The sequence below is a fragment of the Columba livia genome, chromosome 5, assembly GCF_036013475.1.
Source record: "Columba livia isolate bColLiv1 breed racing homer chromosome 5, bColLiv1.pat.W.v2, whole genome shotgun sequence".
In the NCBI taxonomy this organism is placed as follows: Eukaryota; Metazoa; Chordata; class Aves; order Columbiformes; family Columbidae; genus Columba; species Columba livia.
The window spans coordinates 45,862,590-45,885,756 of record NC_088606.1 but is presented as its reverse complement, the minus strand read 5'-3'; the positions used below and the strand labels follow the sequence as shown (position 1 = coordinate 45,885,756).

The following is a 23,167-nucleotide window of genomic DNA, read 5'->3' as shown; positions in this document are numbered from 1 at the left end:
ACTTTCAGTCCAGTGGGTAAGGAGCCCTCCTATTTCATATACTGCTGACTGTGATTTTGGGGTGCAGCACTCACCAGAATTTCAGAAGAGATAGCATAGAGCTATAATACCACCTGCTCCAGGCATGGCAGAGTGAACCCACACCTAAGCAACTGGTTTCCCCCAGCATTGACAAAACCTCTACAAATAAGTAACATATCAAAATGTATTCTATGTGGCATTCATTTGCAACCTAAAAACTGCATATGAAGAAAATTAATTATATTTACCTTTACAAACTTTACATATAGAACTTAGGGGCCAGATTTCAAAAAGGTTTAAGAGACAACTAAGTGGACAACTTCTGTATGCATGATAAATACAAGAGTATAATGCGGTTCAATTTTCATGCTTCAGAGCAAAAACTAAACATGGATTCAAAATTTCCTGAAGACCATTAACCGACTCCCCCATTTGAGGTACTTTGTACATTTTGAAAGATACCTATTATTATAGTTGCTTCTAAGACAAAATAGGTAGGTGTGCCACTAGTCTGACCAGAGAGGGGAGCTCCTAGATACACTAGGTTATCCTAGATTTGCTAGTTTAAATCTAGCTGGGTGATCATAAACAGGAGGAGCCTTGATATGTTTTCTTTCTCCCCCCTGCCTGGGTGGGGAATGCGGGTATAGGTGTTATTGATAAGGGTTTTTTTGAGGGAAGATTGTTGTTTCAATCAACTTTCACTGTAACTACTGTTGCTACTTTAGTTAGAGTTTCAGTAGGTTGAAAGTGCTGATCTAATTTATAAGTGACTTTTCCAGACCACGGAGGAGAACACTTTCAGTGCAGTGACAAAGGAAGATTGAACTGGTACAGCCACAGTAACACTGGCTTCCAGATAAAGGGGTCATTACCAAATCCCACTGAAGTGACTTTGTACAAGTACATGCTACCACACAGTAAATGCAGGTCTGGTTCATTTGGATCTGACATTATACAAGTGATCTGTTCAAGTTCTGCATGATCTACAATACATAGCTGACACCAATAATAACCAAGCTTTGCAAATACTGTTAAAAGCCAGACTGGTATTTTCTGTATTTATAGATAATAACAGTGAAATTACTTTATCATTTTTTCAAGCATTTTCATTACTCAGGTAGGGCACTGAGACAACATTAAAGACAAAAGCTTAATAGAAGTAATCATTAATAATGACATATAAAAATTTTAAAGGCAGCCTTCTGATACATGTAATACAGTAGTCATTAATAGATAGGATTGCAATAATTAGCTTAATGTATTATCATCTTTAATGAAATTACTTTTCTGACTTGATATAAATGAAAACACTCAAAAGGTAAATTGCCTCTGTTTCACTATGGTCACCTGCTCAGAGCTGGAGGTTTAATAAATCTATGAAGCATATGCTGTGAAGATTCCTTACTGTAAAGCCTTGGTTAAAAAGTCCAGATATGCCAAAGATAGAGTAGAGGATTACAGTAAGTGTGAACATGAGACACTTTGGCTAGTTTTCAAGTTTACTCTGAAATTACAAGGTATATTATCCTCTTTGGTTTTATTATCTATTCAAAACAGATAATATTATATATCTGAAAACCCAAACTAGAATGACTTCAGATCTGTAAAGAGATTTAAAACTCAAGAGTTCATTGACAAGATGCTGAAATCATTGGAGTATCACACTCTTAGCACTCATCACTGAGGAGCTGAGAGGCCACACCTGAGATCCTTCAATATGGTGGGTCTTTCTGTGCTTCTAGTGCTGCCAGATGCCTAGACCACGAAGACCCAGAGCCAGGGCTGCCAGGCCTGCCAAGGGACCTGCCACAGAGGTAGAAGCCAGAATTCCTGCTCATGGCCTAATTCTGAGGTCTCTGAGAGTATCCACCTGTGGGACAAAGAGACAGGTCCCAGATCAGAAAAGCTTTGATAACAAGAAATGAGAAAAAAAAAAAAAAAAAATCAGACTACATCAAGGGAACTCCTTTGTGTTGTTGTTTTTTTGTTTTTGTCTTGTTTGTTTGTTTGTTTTACCACTTTTTGATACCCTAGTGTCGATCTGGGAGCTTAAAAGCCTTGAAAGACTATAATTGGATTTCCAGGCTAGACATAGTCCTGGCTCCCCAACAGGATGAATAACTTCTTTATTTGAGTGCTCCTCTTTGACCTAAAAATACTGAAGTCTGTCATGTTCCTAAATCTGAATGAGTTCAGGCAGAAAGGCAGTATGCGCCTTCTGACCTTGCCAATAGCAGGTGGGAAGTAAACCAATACAACTCCCATCGCATATTTGTAATCACAAATTCAACAGAATTCTTGTATTTCAATGTAACATGAATAAAGAATCTGTAACTTCTTGCTAAAAAACCTTAACAGTGGAAAATAATTAAACAATTCAATCACCAACCCTATTAAAAACCACCATGCAGAAAACATCAACAGAAAGACAATGAAAATGGAGAGGAATTCCTGATTCAGCTAAAAAGGAACAAATATAATTTGGACAGGATACCTTATGTGAAGAAGCAAGAGGACACAACCAGCTCATGTCACTGTCTCAGGGACAAAAATCTCTAGGGCCAAGTTGCAGCAATTCTCAAAGCTGGAAGAGGGACTGTGAAAGTACCTTAGGCCTTCACGGAAGGACCTAGAAGATACAGGGTCAATTCTAGAAGCAAATCCCAACCTCACAGCCTGTACAGAAGCTACTTTGAGAGAAGGTGAACTAATATTACTAGAAAGAGAAGGAAACCAAAGGTCCAGGATAAGAAATATGTTGGAGTTTTGAAGACACAAAGGCAGTCTACTGTGAAAATACTTAGTGTTATGGTTGCTGCACTTGGATAAGGGAAATACAAGAGGAAAGACTAAATATTGAAGGTGCCACACCACTTGGGGATGTCAACCAGGACTGTACTTTAATTTTAGCCTTCCAGAACCACTGAGTGACCATGCTTTCTGTGCATAAATTGAGTCACGAAGAACTATTTAACATCAGTGTCTCAAACAATAAGGAAGACCTGGGAAACTACAGACTGGTGAGTCTCATCTCTGCGCCCAGCAAGATCACGGAGCAGATCCCCCTTGAAACCATGCTAAGGCATTTGAAAAATAAGGAGGTGATTTGTGACAGCCAAGATGCCTTCACTAAGGGCAAATCATGCCTGACAAATTTGGTGGCCTTCTACAGCAGGATTACAGCATTGGTGGATAAGGGAAGAGTAAATGACATCATCTGCATGGAGCTGTGCAAAGCATTTGACACTGTCCCACATGACATCCTTGCCTCTAAATTGGAGAGACATGGACCTGCCAGATGGTCACTCAGTGGATAAGGAATTGGCTGGATGGTCACACTCAAAGTGTTGCAGCCAACAGCTCAAAGTCCAAGCAAACCTCATAAAATTCAACAAGGACAAGGTTCTGCGCTTGACTAGGGGCAACCCACAGTATCAAAACAGGCTGGAGGATGAAGGGATTGATAGCAGTCCTGCAGAGAAGGACTTGGGTGTACTGGTGGACAAAAGACCAGACATGAGCAACCAATATGCGCTTGCAGCCCAGAAGACCAATCATATCTTGGGTCGCATCAAAAAGGGGTGGCCAGCAGGTCGAGGGAGGTGATTCTGTCCTCTACTCTGCTCTGGTGAGACCCCACCAGGAGCATTGCATTCAGCTCTGGAGCCCTCAGTGGAGGAAAGACATGGACCTGTTGGAGGGGGTCCAGAGGAGGCCACCAAGATGATCACAGGGATGGAACACCTCTGCTATGGGAACAGGCACAGAGAGTTGGGGTTCTTCAGCTTGGACAAGAGAAGGCTCCTGGGAGATCTTATTGTGGCCTTTCAGTACTTAAAAGGAGCCTGTAAGAAAGATGGGGACAGACATTTTAGCAGGGCGTGTTATAACAGGACAAGGAGAAATGGTTTTAAACTGAAAGAGAGGAGATTCAGACTAGACATGAGGAAGAAATTTTTTACAATTAAGGTGGTAAAACACTAGCACAGGTGGTAGATGCCTCATCCCTGGAAACATTCAAGGCCAGGCTGGACGGGGCTCCTAGCAATGTGACCTAGTTGAAGATGTCCCTGCTCCTTGCAGGGGTGTTGGTCTAGATGACCTTCGAAGATTGCTTCCAACCCAAACTATTCTACGATTCTGTGAAGACAAGTAATGAGTGGCATTCCTCAGGGGTCAGTATTGGGACTGGCTCTGCTTAACAGCTTTGTCAGTGACATGGACAGTAGGACTGAGTGCACCCTCAGCAACTTTGCCCATGACACCAAGCTGCGTGGTATGGTAGACACACTGTAGGGAAGAGATGCCATCCAGAGGGACCTTGACAGGCTTGAGAGGCGAGTCTGTGTGAAGCTCTACATGGCCAAGTGCAAGGCCCTTGCACATGGGTAAGGGCAATCCCAAGCACAAATACAGGCAGGCAAAGAATGGATTGAGAGCAGCCCTGAGGAGAAGGACTTCGGAGTGTTGGTGGACAAGAAGCTCAACATGAGCTGGCAATGTGCACTTCTGGCCCAGAAATCAACCATATCCTGAGCTGCATCAAAAGAAGCGTGACCAGCACATCAAGGGAGGTGATTCTCCCCCCTCTACTCCATTCTTGTCAGACCTCACCTGGAGTACTGCATCCAGCTCTGGGCCCCTAACATAAGAATGACAAGGACATGTGGAAGCGAGTCCAGAGGAGTGCCACAAAGATGATCAGAGGCATGGAGCACCTCTCCTGTGAAGACAGGCTGAGAGAGCTGGGGTTGCTCAGCCTGCAGAAGACACTGGGGAGATCTTACAGCAGCCTTCCAGTACCTAAAGGGGAACTACAAGAAAGCTGAAGAGGTACTTTTTGCAAGAACATGTAGGTATAGGATGAGGGATAATGGCTTTAAACTGAAAGAGGGTAGGTTTAGATTAGATATTTGGAAGAAATTCTTCACCATGAACGTGGTGAGACTTGAACAGGTTGACCAGAGAAGCTGTGGATGCTCTATCTTGGGATGTATTGAAGGCCAGGTTGGATGGGGCTTTGAGCAACCTGGTCTAGTGGAAAGTGTCTCATGGCAGGGAGGTTGGAACGAGATGATCTTTAAGGCCTCTTCGAACCCAAACTGGTTTATGATCCTATGATCCTAAGATCCAGATTAAAACGCAGGTGATTTCATCCAAATAGATTTGGTTTACGCCACCATTCAATATTATACTACTGAATTTATTATCTTTCTATGTTTTCTTTTCTGACAAGTATCTGCAAGTCTGGATTCCAGTCAGAACTGTGTGGGATTTCATGCAGGATTCATCACTATAGTAACCAAGCACAAATCATAAAGTGTGAGGGGCTTTCTGTTTCCCTCTTTGCTCTTTTTCTTTTTTTTTTTTTTGTTTTTGTTTTTGTTTTGTTTTGTTTTAAACTGACAGTGAAGTAGGACACAGAAAGATGATTGAGATTGTCAGAAGCTTCAATAGAATTCCAGTGACATTTGGGTTTATAAACCCTCCAGAGTTTATCTGAAATCCCTGTGTAGATAGAATCACACAGGAGTCTGCAGTGCTTTAAGCCACTGACTACAATAGGAGCAAATGCTGCTCCTAATAATTTTATTAGTAGGAAGCACAAGGTAGATGTAAAGTTGTACTCAGGGGCTTTCTACCTCATATTCCATACCAAAATGTGGATGATTTTGAGATAAGTCACAAAACATATCAAGGGCCATCAATCACTGGTTAAACATGTTGTAAAAAACATGAGCCAAACAAACTGAATAAAGGATAAATATCGCCTGTCCTTTGTAAATCGTTTCAAGAAAACATTTTAAGTAAGATAGTAGATTTTTTTCTTACAAAGATATTCCTAAATGGGATGGTCCTCAAAACATATATATAACTAAGCCACTGAAAACAGTATTCAAGAAAAGGTATTAACTGAAAGATCATACTTGTATGTGTTTGTGTGTGGGCGTGTGTGTAGATGTGTATAAGTAAATTTGTAACAAAAGATTCATGAAGGTCTCAGGCTGCTCTGCAAAGATCAACTGAAAGCAATTTCCTAAGTCTATCTTAAAATTGCAGCAGGAAAAAAAAATAGTGTTTGTATTTATCCCTCAAATCAGTAGTGTTCCTTATTTGGATTCTATTGTTCTTCAAACAACTGTGGACATAAAAATCCAATAAAGTTATTTTGCAATATACAATAGAATGAACAGATCTCTCACTTCACTTACTTACTAATCTTCCTAGTAAACATACATTGCACTGGAGCATTGGAGCAAGTATGAGAAGCATGCTGCAATCAGACACAGATTTCTAACTGCAGTATGCAGTTGTAGGAACATTTGACATAAACTGGTCCAAGAACTGAAAGACCAAAACTATGCTTATGCAAACAAACTGCTCAAGTCTGAATCATTTAAATCAATTATAAAATTTAAAATAGCATAGATTAAATGAATGTCTGGTGATTAAAATTCATTCAGTCAACAACTATATCAGCTAACATAATACAGAGGTGTAGAGAAATTACATTTGAACAATCATAGCAGGTAAGTTTCATCTTGAACCAACATCAAATTGAACTTGCACATATAGTCATTAAACACAAAGGTTTACAATGGAAATGTCAAAAATTGGTTAATCCTGTTATTCAGTTTCCACTCTTTACTATTTAGAATGTTTTCCTCCTGCAACCTTATCAGCACAGAAAATTAAAAAAAAAAAAAAAAAAAAGTAATAGGGTAGGAAGACTTGCACCAAAACAAGCTGAATGCACTAGTAGAAAGAATCAGAAATAGAGATAGAGCTATTCAGTTTCAGTTAAACTAGTCCAGCCCTGTACCAAGCAATAAAATATTTTAAGAATCTCATGCCTATTGGCTCATTCACAATGAAATTACTTCGCCAGATCTGGTTGCTTTAGAGTAAGCAGCTATCCAGATCCTCAAAAAATCACCATGTGCAAAACCTGCTTACAGGAATGAAATCTCAGCTGGGATGACAAGGTACAGTAACAACTGGACACACACAGATCTAACGAAGTGGCACCATGGTAGCAAAGCTACAGTGCCATTTGTTCACAGCCAACAGGTTTGCAATTTAACAAGTTGCTATAGAAATGTACAGATAGTGTCAGTCTCCTACATTCAACTCAAATACTTTTCTGTTAGTTCTCATCAGTTGTTACAAATGGTATGTAATATTTTCAATACACAAGCTAGCAACAAAATCTATTCTACCAAAACACTACTTCTGGTCAGTTTCATCTTGTCAACTATAAAATGAATGAGAGGGAAATGAGGGAAAACTGCAGTGATATTGATTTATAAAACTGAGAATGAAGAGAGCATTCAAACTAGTCTGACTTCCTATGTGTCACCAATTTACGGTGAACTCACTAGTTTGCATTTAACGAAAGTTTAACTTGTATTTGGCTAAGCCATATTTTCTAAAAGTAATATAAATTACATCAAAGGATAAGAAAATACATCTTCCATGACAGTTTATTTAGCAGCTAATCATGTTAAAAAGTATCCTTTTCTTATTTAAATTTGGCTGGCCTCAGCTTTCTAGGATAATTATCTCCTTTTATCTCCTTATAAAAGGAGAAAGCACTTGCTCCCTTTCCTGTCTTGATTAGGAAGCCCTACAGTATTTTTTTTTAATGATATTTCTAACTAGAGGGTGATTCAGGATTAGCTTCTCCCCTCCCAATAAAAATTGCTGACAATCAACATGCTGATCTTACTAACCAGAAAGATACAAATGACAAAAAAAAAAAAAAAAAAAAAATGAAAGGACAGAAATAATGAAGAATGGAGACAGACTTAAAATATACCAAGAAAACCACATAGGAAATACCTACTTCCCCAGTGGGCCAAAGCAAAAAATTACTAACCAAAAGAACCTGGAATGAGAAGATGTAGACAAAACGTATCATCAATAGGTTATGTTAATCGAGCTCAGTCCTAAATAATATCCCTTGAAAGAATGTTTGGAAAATAAAAAATAAGCTGCATATGAATATGAAGTTTCTGATCACACTAAGACATTAAGAGAGAACAACCACCCTTTCCCTAGGAAGAAAACTGTATATTGCTGAAACTTCTTATGAGAAACTGATGAAAAATACAGAATTAAGAGCCCACATTCAGCTTCCCAAAAGCAGAAACAGGCTAAGATGACACTGGCTGATTAACATGGATTCTCTATTTTATGCATAGAGGAGCTACAGGAAGAGTAGATGGAGGTATAAAACTAATGAGGCAGAACAACTATAGCTATGAAACAACTGAATTATCACCCCAAGGACCTACTCATAAGGATGCAGAATTCTATCACAGGAAAAAAGTCTGTATTCTGTCATACAAATTTACCACCTTGTCTTTGTGGAATATATACCACCAGTATTTATGGAATTAAAAACAAACAAAAAGCTAATTTTCTCCAGTAGCATCTTGGAAAAACAATCTTTACTCAGCATCAGGATATATAACAAGAAGAAAGTAATGAAAACATTGACTCCATTAACAACCACACTGTTCTTGTAAACCAGAGAATTGCACAAGAAAATCTCTCTGTCAAATATGGAAAATGTCAGATTAACACTGCCTCCCTCCCTCCTCGAAGAGAGTACCTAACTAATGAGGATAGATCTAATTTATGTCCACAGCGACAGATGTCCTACAAGCAGATTCACTGATCCTCAATAACGTTTTTCAAACTAGTTTCCGTAGCAACTGCCACCTTATACTCCTATCCCCAAGGCACAAAACATCTAATAAAACAATAATAATAGCAACAATAACAACAATACTACCTACTTCCACAATGTCTATCAGGAGAGTAAGTTAGATTTCTGCTCAGAAACAAGGTTGATTTTTACAGTGGGGATTCAATCTATTGCAAAAACATTATAATGTATTTTTTATTATTTATATTGTTTTGTGAGATGGAAAACACAATACAAGACCATCTAGAAAATTAAATCAGAGTGAACTGTCCTTTCATTCAAACCATTTGCTGTCATGGCAGTAACGAATTTCAGGAAGGAAAGCAGAGAACCATATAAAAGAGGAAAGGGAAACCCAGCAAGAGCAATCAAATAAGCTATAATTTTCATTTGTTGGTCAGGTTCTGTCCATTAGGAATTGATTTAAGCAGTGCTCCTGACAGGTGTTGAAAGAAGGTGTTAACTTTTCCAGTATGTGGCGCCCACTATCAAGATCAGTGACGCTTATTCTTTCTTCTGCAGCAGTGATACAGGAACGCAGTATTTTCTGGCTCCTAGAAAATTCCAGGAGAGTTGTAAAACCAGGTTCTTTGCTACAACTAGTTTAACAGGTCATATGATTTTAACCAAGTAGCACATCTAGTATAAAGCTTAGCAGAAACACCACTGTATGATACCATAATGGTACCTTATACTCATCTAACCTTTCTCTGTTGCCTCATGGTTTATACATGACCATGTATTCTTTATGATGACTCTAAAACTGCTGAAAACCTATGCAATTCTTCTCTCACAGTAGATGGATTAAACACAGATTCACGATGTCTTACATTGTACCTATTAGTGGGCATATATTCTTGAGTTATTCCAAATAGTCTGATATGGAATTATTCAGTGAAGCTCTATTTAATATTTGAAAATTGATTATTGAACCAAAGACAAGTTACTGAGATTCTTGAGTGAGTAAAAAGAGACTATTAAGTGTGAAAGCTATATCAGTAACACACTGTAGTGGTGTTCTGACCAGCAATGCTGGTATTCAGCCTTCCAGAAAAATCAATAACTTCCAAAACTAAAACAGCCCCCCAAAAATGACCTGGAGACTGAAAAACAAGTCTTATAATGCAAGGATAGAGCCCATTTGATCCAAAAGCAAGGTGAGACACAGTTTCACGTCTCCTTAGGTAGACCTATGAATGAAATACACACAGTCATATAGAGGTTTTCCTGTTCTTACAAGCAAAGCATAACAGAAAAAATAAGTCTTGAAACAAAATGTAATTTCCTAGGAATAAGAGTACTAACACTGACATGGTCTAAGAGGTGAAGGAAGAGATTCCCATCATTTCTGTCTGCAGAATCCAAAGACTTAACTATGACAATGTGAATGTGCTTTCTCTGAATACTTTGCAGTTTGATTCTTGAGATATAAAAATGCATAGGCAGAGCAGTCTCTTCCATGCCTGTGATCGATTAATCCATTAATTTCCTTGTTTATCTGTTTGTATGATTATGTGTGTTGCCCTGGCCATGCTTGCAACATTTGTGTACAAGTAAGTATCATTAACTTTTACAGAATTCATTTCAGACTTGTGTGTATCTGAGCGTGACCCAGCTCTAAACACATAATGGAATTGTTCAGTTATGTATCCAAATATTAGGTAAATCATCAGATCTGACAAGACAGCAACAGTGGGAAAAATGATATTATTGTTGCTGGGGTTTCTTTGGTGTTATGGTGTGGTTTTTTGGTTTTGTTATTTTTGGTTGTTGTTCCTCTCCCTGCTTCGTCTCATTTTGGAGACATGTCACGGCAAAGCCTTGCATAACAGTGATGTCATGTCCTCTGTTCTCTGCTTGTCTCACAAAACAGTTTAGTTGTACTATAACGTGATAGTCCTCAGGAAACTAAAGTGATTAACTTCTCTGTAGGATTAGCCAGACAAAAATTTAATAGCATATAAGAAAGGAAAATTAAAAAGCCAACTAATTCCCTCCTGTTTTAAACTATACAACTTATTTGAAATACTGCACAGCTAAAGCAGTGTGATGCATGCCCTTAAGTAATACCTTTACACACACTTAACAATACACAGCTCAGACAACACTAAGATTAAAATATAGCACTGTAAATTCTCCACAAAGAAAGCCTTGCTTCTTAATCAGATGCAGAGAAGAAAACTAGAAAATTAAAGAGAGCTGTGGTGAAGGGTGGCAGTGAGGGAGGTGCAATTCAAGGGAGTAATCTGTCAAACCCAGAACAGCAACCCTCTTTGTCATTGCCTGCACACTGTGTCCCTCTAAATATTCAGAAGATCAAATCTGCATGTGCAGCCAAGGAAGCAACAATAAATGAACACTAAGTGATCTTGTTCCTTAGGAAAGTGTGAGCATGTCTAAAGCAGAATGCTTCAGCTGGCAGACTGACTGCATCAGCATGTTGCTTGCTCTTAGGACACAGCTGTATTTTGTTTCAACAGGACGCAGCTAAAGATTTCTGAAACTCTGTGAGTGCCACCCCAGGAGCCTATGTCCAGGTGACATCTCCAGTACAAGCACTTTCACAGGACAGTAGATACTGTCCTGAGATTCTGCATATCCTATTATTTATTCATCACTAACAACAATCCATACAGAGACACATAATACACGAGCTGCACTTTAACATATGTTTTTTCTTGGTATTGGGGCTTCTCCTGATGTTCCAGATTTTATCTCACCGAGACTGCACTGGTTTCCTATATTACAGGTATGCAAGCTTCACACTAGCATCTGTGCATTCTGAGAAATTTTTGAAGTTACTAATTTTTTATTTTTCTCCCCAGCCTCTCTCCTCCAATTACCATGTGGGAAAGAAAGAACAAGGGACAGAGATGACAAGAAACGTGTTACGGATTGACTTTCCAGACATTGTCCAGTCTCTTTGTACAAGACCACCAGCACTGTCTGGATACTCATCTCTCCTTTCTCTACAACAGATTTGTTATAAAACCTTGGGTAGGTCATTTACATCTTTGTAACTTCTGTTCTATCTTCTCCAAAACTCAATACTAAAGCTTGTATTAATGTTAATATTAAATGCTAATGCTAAATTCATGCTAATACTAGTGTTTATATTAAAGCTAATATTAACACTTTTGAAATAACCATATGCAGATCTACTGTAAAGATATTTTAGTTAATAATGAGTAAGACATAACAAAACTTTGCAGTAAAATAGAGCCACTTTGTGGCAAGTGACAATATATCCTTTTTGTATTTTTCTTGTGCTTGAACAGCTTATTTCCTTAATAAGATAAGCTTCACAGTGCCATTTTTAGTAGTTCAGATACAATAAGAGGACAGTTAAATTCCAACAGGCAGTAGTGCCATTTTATTACATTTTAAAAGCAGTAAACAGTTTCAAAATCACTGTTGTTATTACCTCTTGAATAGATTAATGATATCAGCTGTCTCATCAGCTATGGCAGAAGCTTATTGGTTTTTTTGTTGTTGTTGTTGTTTTTTGGTTTTGTTTGTTTGTTTGTTTGTTTGGTTTTTTTACGCAGTTCACGAGTAAGACTGAATTTTATTTTAAAGCTGCTTCAGAAAGAAATACAAGTAAGAGGGGAGACTGGTGGCAGTTCCGTGTGTCATTTCAGCTGGAAGAGATGCATAGCTGATATATGTAGCTACAGACCTCTGCTGTACATACTATCCTAACTGAACCAAGCATCTACCCAAGCTAGCTGTGGCATGCTGCCCAGCTGTGTGTGGGGCTTACTCCTAGTAGGAGAAAAACTGCTCTCACTCTCTCCAGCTCAGCAGGCTGTGGGGGCACCGCTGCTGCAGAGTGAGCCAGGAGAAAGCTGTGGGGAGAGAGGAGGAGGAGGAAGAGGAAAATTCCAGCTGCACTTGCTCACATAAGAGCTCCCTGTTTGACAGCCTTGGAAAGAGCCATGGCACCAAGTTCAGAGGAAGCCTGCACGGTGCCAAGTTGGCACCTGCTGGTGAGGAAAGGAAGCTGCTGGAGAAAAAAAAAATGAAAGAAAAAAGAGTGGTGAAGCATCACTAGAAAGAAGATAAATATTTTAAAGAAGTACGGAAAATGAACATTAAGTGCTGCTTTTGCCCTAAGACTACAGTTTTGCCAGAAAACCTTAATTAAAATTTTTGAAAAAAACAGAGCCAATATTGTCTTAGGTACTGGTCTTGCTAAAGCATACAAGCTGGGCAAACCACGACTCGGTGTACTGCTATGCAAGGCAGATGGAAGGTTAAATTAAATTACAAGAAACCATGCCAAGGATGCAGAACATGGTGTTCTCCACCACATACAAGTAATTTCACTGGCAGATTCATCTTTTGGGTGTAGGTATAAAACAGAATTAAACCTTTTCTTATTTATTAAAATTTCACAGAGTTTAAGATGTCTTCCCTAGTGCCCTAAACCAATTCAAGCACTGTAACTGCAATTTGCTTACCAAAAATTCACCAATTATTATAGGGGTGTAGACGACTTCTGCTCCTGCAGTCTCCAAGGTAGCTCATATTATGAGAACCCTGCCACAAAGCTTTTTACTCTGGTAGCCAAAAGCTTTATATTTATAATCATTAAAATTAAATGTGTATGAGCATTACAGCACACACACACACCTCCACATACAAACACACACACAAAGGGTCCTTTAAGTATTTATTAATAATTACTTTAGCTAATTAAATGCCCCACAATTCCTAAGTAATGTAAACACTAAACCACTGTTATCAAAATTAGCCACCTTTAACAAACCAACTCAAAGACAGAATAGAACAAGAAAGTACATCAATGAGATCAGCAGAAAATCCTGGTGTCAAAGTATGTCTCTAAAAACTTTGGCAACCCCTAACGAAGCAAATTTTAGAACATTTGAAGGTATATTCTAAACATTTGGCAATCATTATAATTAAAACAGCATAATCATTTGGAGATTTTGCTAATTTGAACTGCAGGGATTTTAGCACTAATCCCAACCTCGAAGCCAAAGAGAAACTCCTGACCTTTGACAGGTAAAGTTACAAAAACATGTTTTTTAGTAGGAAATATGTCCCTTCGGTCATTTTATTTTGAACCACATGATGTCTTTTCAAAGATTTCTCTGGAATTTCCTAAATATTCTCAGTCCTTGGAGGCTTATATCTGCATGTCACCACTATGAACATAATTGCTAATAGAAAATTTATCCGAGGACTTATTTAAAGATTATGCGAATCCTGCTATTACTCATTTTGACGTGAGACCATAACAGGCATTAAATGTTGCTACAACAGAGATGTTTATGGTGACTGTGTACTTTCTACTTCCCCTTTGGCACCCGCCAGTTGACATGAAGAACAATTGCATTTAGCTGGAGGTGGTGAAAGTCAGGTGGCACAATGTCCAGCATGGCTGGTGTTAGCTAGGATATACCACAGTGACTCTAGATAGAGCTGTGAGCCGATGCATCAATAAAGGGTGCTTGCTTGTGAAATCGTAAATTGATTTAGTTTTAGAAGTTTCTTCAATTTGCCGATTTATGATTTTAGGTATCAGCACTATGTATATTCAGCACAATGCTTCATGCTTAATGTAAAGTAGAGCTCTTTGTAAAACTCCTTTATTTTTATTTTTTTTCATTTGATGACTGTGGACAGAAAGTTGAGGGACAGATGTGTCAAGCTTTATTTAGAAAATGAAACAAAAATTAAATTTAAACTTCCATAATGGAAAAATATTTTGTTCATCCTGAAAGAAAATATTGGAGGAAGGCATGAGTAGCTTTTTTTTTTTTTGAAATAAAGTAAACTTCTCAGAGAAAAATTTCGCTTCAAAAGAAGAAAGCAAAAGGCCACCATTCTCTTTGCTGAACTTGATCCAAATTCAATGCTTTGCTCGAAAATATTTTTCATCAAATTTGATATATTTTCCCCAGCATTAAAAGCACTTAAATTCTAAACTTGCAGTGGAATGTGTTGGTCTGTCCTAGCTGGAGTCAGAGCTCTGAATTATTAAATCAATTACACCCTGTTAAGCCTATGTTCTGCAGATATTATTGTACAGTCCATGTGATAAGAAACAGCAAAATGGAGAAAGATTTAGATAAAATTTTCTTTATATAAGCTCAAGCCGTATTACTAATAGTAACTTTAGAAACAGTAAAAAATTTGTGTATAGATTTTATTGGCAGAAGATAGCAATATAATCTCTGGCTAATTTTTAAAACCTTAAAAGATACACTAAAAAAAAGAGAGAGCAAGCAAGAACTAATACGCAGCTGTGCCTGGTTTGAAGACACCAGCTATTAAGTAATTTGAAGAAATAACATAGAAAATTTAGGAAAATAAGAAAGAAAAGGATAACATTAAACAGAAGAAAACAATTCAAAATTGTGTAAGACAATCTATTGAGTAGATAGCAATTTACTTAAATGTTTAGTAATTAATACTTCTGCTGTTGCTTGTGTGCGAACAATTTGCTACAAATGAGTAACTGAAATGTGGCCATTCACTTAAGAGACCCATTTATAATCTCTTGTTATAAAGGAGACGACTGTTTCCCACCACCCTTGTTAAACTTCATCAGGTTCTTCTCTGCCCAGTCCTCCAGCCTGTCCAGATCTTGCTGAATGGCAGCACAGCCTTCTGGTGTGTCAGCCCTCCCACCCAGTTTGGTATCATCAGCAAACTTGCTGAGGGTGCACTCAGTCTCTTCATGCAGGTCATTGATGAAGCTGAAGCAGTTTCAAACGAACTATATTTTTAATTGAATTATATTTTATGAAAAAAACTGCATAACAGTTTTAGTTTAATCACTTTTCAAAGAGCTAAGTCAGACTTCTTTTCCATTATTCAGTGAGCTCTAAATCTATACGAGTAAAATCATACTATCCCTACTTCCTGATCATGATGTTAAAAAAAAAAAAGAGGATATTTAGACTTATATTTGCAAAAATGCATAATTGGATGTACATGTGTTGATTTTCAGGAAACTTGCTTGAAGTTTGCTGTAATTTAATCTGGCATAACCCTTTCTGAATTTTTTAAAGAAACTGAGTCTGCTATACTCAGTGCGGGTGCAGCCCTACCTGTACACTTTATCCACACCAATTCAAGATGCTCTTTCCTATTCACTGATTTACTTGGAAAGTAAATTTCTTTAAGCAAAGTTACTTTTTTCCTAACAAGTTATTTCCCTGATCTAATTCACTATGTAGCCAAAACAAGAAATTGCACTAAGTACCACACAACTGCTCACTCACCTTCCCCCCAGTAGGATGGGAGAGAGAATCAGAAGGGTAAAAGTGAGAAAACTCATGGTTTGAGATAAAGACAGTTTAATAGGTAAAGCAAAAGCTACACACACAAGTAAAACAAAATAAGGAATTCATTCCCTACTTCCCTTTGGCAGGCAGGTGTTCAGTCACCTTCAGGAAAGCAGGGCTCCACTATGCACTGTTACTCCAAATGTCCCCTCCTTCCTCCTTCTTCCTCCGGTTTTATACGCTGAGCATGATATCATACTGTATGGAACATCCCTTTGGTCAGTTGAGGTCAGCTGTCCTGGCTGTGTCCCCTCCCAGCTTCTTGTGCACCCCCAGCCTACTCACTGGTGGGGCGGTGTGAGAAGCAGAAAAGACCTTGACTCTGTGTAAGCACTGCTCAATAATAATGAAAACTTCCCTGTATTATCAACAGTGTTTTCAGCACAAATCCAAAACATAGCCCCATACTAGATACTATGAAGAAAATTAACTGTATCCCAGCCAAAACCAGTCTACAGATATTGCCATCAAGTAAGTTGCACATAACTGTTGACTGAGTGTGCAGAAGTCGATCACCTAAAGTATTAGCTACTTTGAGCATTCAACTTCATTTTCTCATCACTTGAGAGATATTATACCAGTGAAACAGTCACCATAGAAAAATCACCTAATGAATCATTAGCGTAGTCTAGTTTAGAAAAAACTTTTGTCCGAGTTAAAAATAAATCTGCATGGCTTTTCAGGAGAAAAGAGGCTATATCATAGCAGAAGGTTTCAGAGTATACATACAGCAGTGAAATGGCTGCTGCTGGGGTGGATGAACTAGTGGGAGAGGAGAAAGCAGAGTGGAATTTGGTATTGTTCTCATGTCCCAAGCAATCCTGTAATTTCGTAGCAACAGTGTAAACTGCTACTTTGAAATGGTGGGAGGAAAGGTCCCTTAGTTTTGTAGAAGGAAAGGAAGTAGGAAAGGATGCCATTCATGTGTCATTTCATGTGACACATTCCATGACACTCCATTCAGGATCCCAGAATTTCTTTGTAGTAATTGCACAATTAAAATTATTTGCATTTGAAGGTCAAACTTGGTGCTATGCTTAAGTATAGTGAAACTCAGATCGTTAATGAAAACCTTCCATTGCTTTCAACTATAAACAAGTCACATGTTTACTAAATTAAATCTGATGTGATTTAAAATAGGACCCAATTTGTTTTCAATTCTGCAATCATTTATTGCTCCTATTTTGTTAAACCAAAAGATGGTGCAAGCTTAAAATGCATTAACATAGCTAAACAAAGCCTTATTTTATGATGCAAATGGCAGTCTTCACAGTTCAGTAAGTTCTTCTAAACGTTATGTGACTTGTCTACATTACCCCAGCTGACAGGTTTTTTTATAGTTCTTTTTTTCAGTACGTAACAGGGTCCCTGCTTCTACCACCCACAGTCATGCTGATCCAAACATTCTCTGAAGTTATGCACATTTGCTTCACAGGAAGATCCTACTCTGCAGGTTGACACACGGTAATCATCATATTTGGAGCAGCTCACAGGGGACATCCTGCACAGCCCTTGTGGAGAACATTTTACTCCACAAACTTCAAACTGAGATAAATATATACATACATACATACTGGGTACAACCAAGTACCTACATTTTAAGTCATTGTATATCCCATCTGGGAACTGAGACACTGTGAATTACATCCCCTTCCTCCTCCTCCTCTTCATTAGCTGAGGGAAAAAAACCCTCATATGTGGATTAACAAGTAAGCTAATGAATTACTCAATGTTATGGAAAAAAAAATCTTTTAAAATTACTAGGAAAATATACATAGACAATGAAGAAATGAATTATTCAAAGGTAGTGAGTCATATCAACCAAATACTGTATTTCAGAGACACTGTCACAGGAACTAAGAGTCATAAAAACTCTGGGAGACATACAGATCCAGGTACTGGTAAGGGAAATTAAGAAAACTGCCCATTAATATGCTAATAATCTCTGTGATAATGTATTTAAAGCAACTCCTAATTAAGTGATGCTTCCAGTTTCAGCCATACCAGGACAATTTAACCCTTTCAACATACAGACACCTTGTTCAGAAACAGAAGAGATCAGTTAATTTAATTCATTTTTCTTTTGCTGAAAGACAAGCAGAGGCATTTAACTTCACCATAACACAAGTAATGGAAGAGGAGACCATACTAAATAAGGTTAGGATGAAACAAGACCTATGATTTGTCCATGACAGAGCCCAGAACTAGAACCAAGAACAGCCCTGCAGCAGTAACCGAGGGGGAGGCACAGGCAGGAGCTCGACATACACTACATTTGCGCAGCAGCCTTTGCATGGGGGATCCTCACCAGCAAAATTGCATTAAAGCTGCCACTGCCAATTATAACTGATTTCCATAGACATGCAGACTCAAACCTGGTAACAAAATTTTTCTCCTGGGTGAAATTAATCCTGGTTTTACCAAGCCTTTCCATTTCAAACACGTGATGTGGCCACAGTTCCACACTAAAGCAATTGCTCCAAACCTGTTCTTTCTTTTTCTAACTTACGGCCATCCAACCATAAAAATAAATTGAACTAAGGTGCTATGTTTAACTGAAAGTTTCTCACCTCAAAACATCAGCTAAGATTTCCAAATAACTTTAATGCACATTTATTACTTTTGAAGATACATTAAATAGCCCACAAAAGTGATGTATAATCAGCATAGTGCCAGGATTACTTGTTATTGGTTTTTTTTTATTATTATTTTCTCAGGATATTAATGTTCTAAATTAACCAGAAAGCCTAACAACTTACAAACAAGGAAGTGAAAAGTTATAATTCCTATCCTTTGAGAAAATCCAGCATTTTAAATTGTATTTTCACTTTCCATCAAGATTACAATTTAGTTAAGAACACCAGAAATACTAGGACAAAGATCTTTGGATAAAAATGAAGAGTTTTTCTTTCCCCAGCAACACCACCTGTTTCAGCCTGATTTCAGACTGTACGGAGTCTGTTTGAGTAGCTCTAGTGTCCCATGACTTACTTCTCTCTGATGGCCATCCTGACTTTCAGGTCTGTAAGACTAAGTGGCTCATGCAACTGTTAAACTGGCATACACAGTTCTAGATGTAATCCACTCAGAGACTCTAGTCCATGCACATATTCCTTTAAGGCATCATAGTAGTTTAGAGTAAACAACCTGGTGAACTGACCCAACTGATTCCATACAATTAAATTTGAATGTTACAATTCAGGTCCACTGTGGCCATAGTTGCTTTCATTTTTCTCAGTGGAGGAGAGGAGGGGAAGGAAAGGAAGTTTACTATGTTATTTCTAACATATATGAAAACAGAACATAGCAAATAATCTACTGAAGCTTCCAGATAGAAAAGCTAAGAAGCAATTCAACACCTTCATTCAATAATTTAATATCTTCATTCAACATTTGGGAAGCCATGGATATTATAACTGGAATCCTGTGCAGCATCTGATGCTCAAGTGTGCTGAGATCAAAGCTGGATCCCTTCCAAAACAGATGTTTTAGTCAAAATACATGTGATCAGTCTCACAGAAGCACGTGAGTCAACTGAATAGCATGCAGACATTCAAATTCAGGGAAGTGCTGTCTAAGTTTTTGAACATCCTATTTTTTTTTGCTCCTGGAGAATATCAGAAATTCAGAGTTTCTAAACTAGATCTTTTATCTAATGCATACAATTGAATGTGAGTTTGGACGTGGATCAGCAGAGGGTAGCTCAAATTGAACACCTCAGTAGTGTCATTGGAAAGCATCCTTATTTTCAACAATGACAAATTGATCTGTGATATTTAAATGCCAAGCAATTATCTGTAATATCATCAATCATGAAATGTTGAAGCCATGGTCGTTAATTTTTCCAAATCACTATAAGCAGACAAAACAACCTAGATCCATTTTTACCATGAAAGCAATAGATTAAATAGTACATACAAAGTTTTATTCTAACAGCCACCTAGTAGCTAAAAATCTCACAGTGCAGAAAGTGCAGCGCAGTAGAGTATCAGTGATAGTCTACTAGAAAAGCATTACAATGGATATGATAAGTGTTGGAGTGAATCAAAAAGCACAGACTGATTTTAGAGCAAACGACTACTAAGCAACCTGTTAAGTTTAAAGTAGTCTACCCTCTGCCATGGCTAACTGAAATTGCTGCTTTTCTTATACTCATGATTAAATAATAAATACAGCATTATAACAGGCGAACTAATGTGAAAGCCCATAGTGAACTGCATTTCTGTAGAAGAGCAGTAATTCATTTCAACATAGAGTTCTATGAAATAAGAACAGTAATAAGAGAAATGCAAAGTTTATCAGGATAGTTCGTTACAATTTTAACACTTTCTATGTTTCCCTGCAAAGATTTTATTCTAGGTATTCATCATTCAGACCTGACAGACACTGAAAAGACATTTCAGACAACATTTGCAAGGGAAAAACACATTGTGATTTTGAAGAACTTCCAACATTCCCTCTGGGATGTGGCCAGTGTGTGTACTCTATCACCAGCTTTCTGCTTTGACTGCTTCTTATCCCATCATCTTAACCTTTAGTATGACTTTTTAAGACTGTTTTAAACTGTTTGCTAATTATATGGACTGGCTTCCCATGGTCCAGGAAGTGGGAGGTACCAGGGTCAGCCAGTATAGCTAATAGCACAGAGCTTTGCTCTAAACAATCGGATCAAAACCCGTTAATAGACAGAAGCATTCTACCTGCTATTTGGTGTTCAGAATTTATTTGCTGCTGACTTTCTAAAGTTTATTCTTAAAATTCAGCTATACTTGTTAAATATCCTTCATGAGACACTCCAATCACAAAATACATGCCAACCAAACAGAACTCTGGAAGACCACTAAGCCTAAATAGCTTATTTTGCAGAAACACTTCATAAATATTCAAAAAAACTACCTTTATCTTAGCAACCATTATGTGGTATAAGAAAAATAATTGAAAAATAATGTATTCTGCTATCAGTGACTAGCTCAAGTCAAATGCTAATTCCTAGATGCAGAGTTTTCAAAAGAAATAAAAACAACCTTAAAGACTGTAAACTTCAATACTTGAAGTTACATCAAAGAAACTCTCATTTTAGTACTTTACAATTTACAAATAACATTTTTAATAATAAAAATACATTTAATTTTTATGAAATATCATTTAAATTTATTTTACTCAAACTGTTTATCCCTTGTTAAGGCATACAATTTTTAAACTAGTTCTTTCAGAATGATGTTCACATTTAAATAATGGCTTCTAACCTACAGAGTATGCATTTGTAGACCATGTAGAAATACCAGAGCTGTTCTACTGCAGCTAGTTTCGGTACCAGTGACAAAGAAGTCACAGAGCAGTTGGCTTAACACATGTTTCTGTTTCACTAGCACCCAAGTCATATTCCCGGAGCTCCATTCTGTGCCTGACTGTAACCCTCAGCCCTGGGCCAACTGTGTGATGCAAAGCCGGTTTAGTACACGACAAATGTATCACTTTGGCTTAGTTTTGTTCAGGCATTTATTTCAAGATGTGAGGAAGTGCATAAGCTAAGACCATGAAAGACTAAAAAAGTCAAAGCAAAGAAGTGTAATTTTTGATACAAGCATCCTTATCAGCTTAAAGATTTGATAGTAAAAAAATTTACATAAAAAGCTAAAAATAAAATTTAAAAAAAAAAAAAAAAAAAAAAAAAGAAAGGTGATAGAAGATTTGCCTGTTTCAAGGAAAAACAAAGTCTGACTTCCTCAACTCACTGAGGACTGATGGCCTGCAGAAACTTATCAGCTGTCCCATCAGGGTCAGCAAATCTAATAATACTATCTATTTACTGTTCATATCAGCCAATACATATTTGCTGACATTTTATGTATCTTGCTCCTTTCCCGGTGGTAAAAAGCATCTGAACAAGACTGATCTGAACAGGAAGGAGGTCATATCAGAATACACAGACATTTTAAAGGCCAAATGGATGCACTCATATGAGCTGCAATCACTGGTTGCCTTCCACAGGATGTATATAAACATCCTCAGTACAAAACAGCTTTACAAAACTCTTCTGTTAGGCCAAAACTATTCTGTTAGGCATTCAAAAGACTGTAGCAAGTAAACATGAAAAATAAATATTATAGTAGGAAAATTATTTAAACTGAATTATTTAAACTCTTCAACAGCTAAATGTCTTTGAATTTGAAGCATGACATTTCTCATTGTATGTTTTCTCATTTCAAGTGTGATTAACAAGATTTGAGCATTTGACCTCTGGAAGACAGTTGGCATTTTCTCACTGTCAGTATTCGGTCAATGAATAAAGGTTATGATACCTGATGCATGTACTCAAAATCAAAAAAGCTATCATATGTAGAGTGAAATTCAAATACAACTCAGGCATTAAAGCAACGGCTTAGTATAATTAGCTTTATAGTTGGAATTATTAATTTCTAATTCCAAATATATCTATTAGGTCACATTTCATGCAGTAGTATTTGGAAGGATTCTGTTCACAGAGAAAATGAAGAGGACCTGGCTAGAGAGACTGGAGTTCTGCTCAAGTGCTTCAGGTCTCTGCACATCTGCAGGCAACAGCCGGAACAACTTTTTCAGAAGGAGTTTCAGAAGCTCCAGCAGCCACAGCTTGAGAAAACTGCCTTGCAGGTCACATCTTTCCACCCTCTTGAAACTAAGACACTCAGAAAAAGTCAGCAAAGAATATCCAACAGATCAGAGACAATTATGTTTTAATTGTCTGTCCAACAAAATGGTAACATTGTCCTTCTTGTACTCTTTTCACCTAATCTTAGGTTCGCATTCACAGGTATTCCGTACCAGACTTTAATGCTGATGGTTGGTAACTACCATTATATTTTTAACAAGATTGCCTATACAGTAATATTAGATCAATGTCTTTGAAATTTCCTGAACAGGCACAGTTCAGGCTTACTTTTCATAGAGTTGAGCCAAGTTACCAAAAGAAAAGAACTGTAACTGCAATCTGTTCACACAATGACATCCAGTCATTACATTGGTAGTATTATTTATCTCTAGCACTTCCATAGTTCTTTCATATAATAAAAATTTGTTACTGTGAACACTCTAATTCACAAATCTAAGAATAACTTAGGAATATCTATTA

At 37.6% G+C, this 23,167-nt stretch overlaps 1 protein-coding gene and 1 long non-coding RNA gene across 34 annotated transcripts in view; one reads left to right on the top strand and one right to left on the bottom strand.

Moving 5' to 3' along the window:
- The window catches only part of LRRC4C (leucine rich repeat containing 4C), a 611,011-nt gene that overhangs the window by 501,705 nt on the left and 86,139 nt on the right, over window positions 1–23,167 (bottom strand). The gene's annotated exons all lie outside the window — the stretch shown is intronic.
- LOC135579595 (uncharacterized) overlaps window positions 9,363–23,167 on the top strand; it is a 40,690-nt gene continuing 26,885 nt past the window's right edge. The window contains exons 1-2 of the long non-coding RNA XR_010473036.1: window positions 9,363–11,486; window positions 11,563–11,734. This is a non-coding gene — a long non-coding RNA (uncharacterized LOC135579595). The remainder of the gene's footprint in view (window positions 11,487–11,562; window positions 11,735–23,167) is intronic.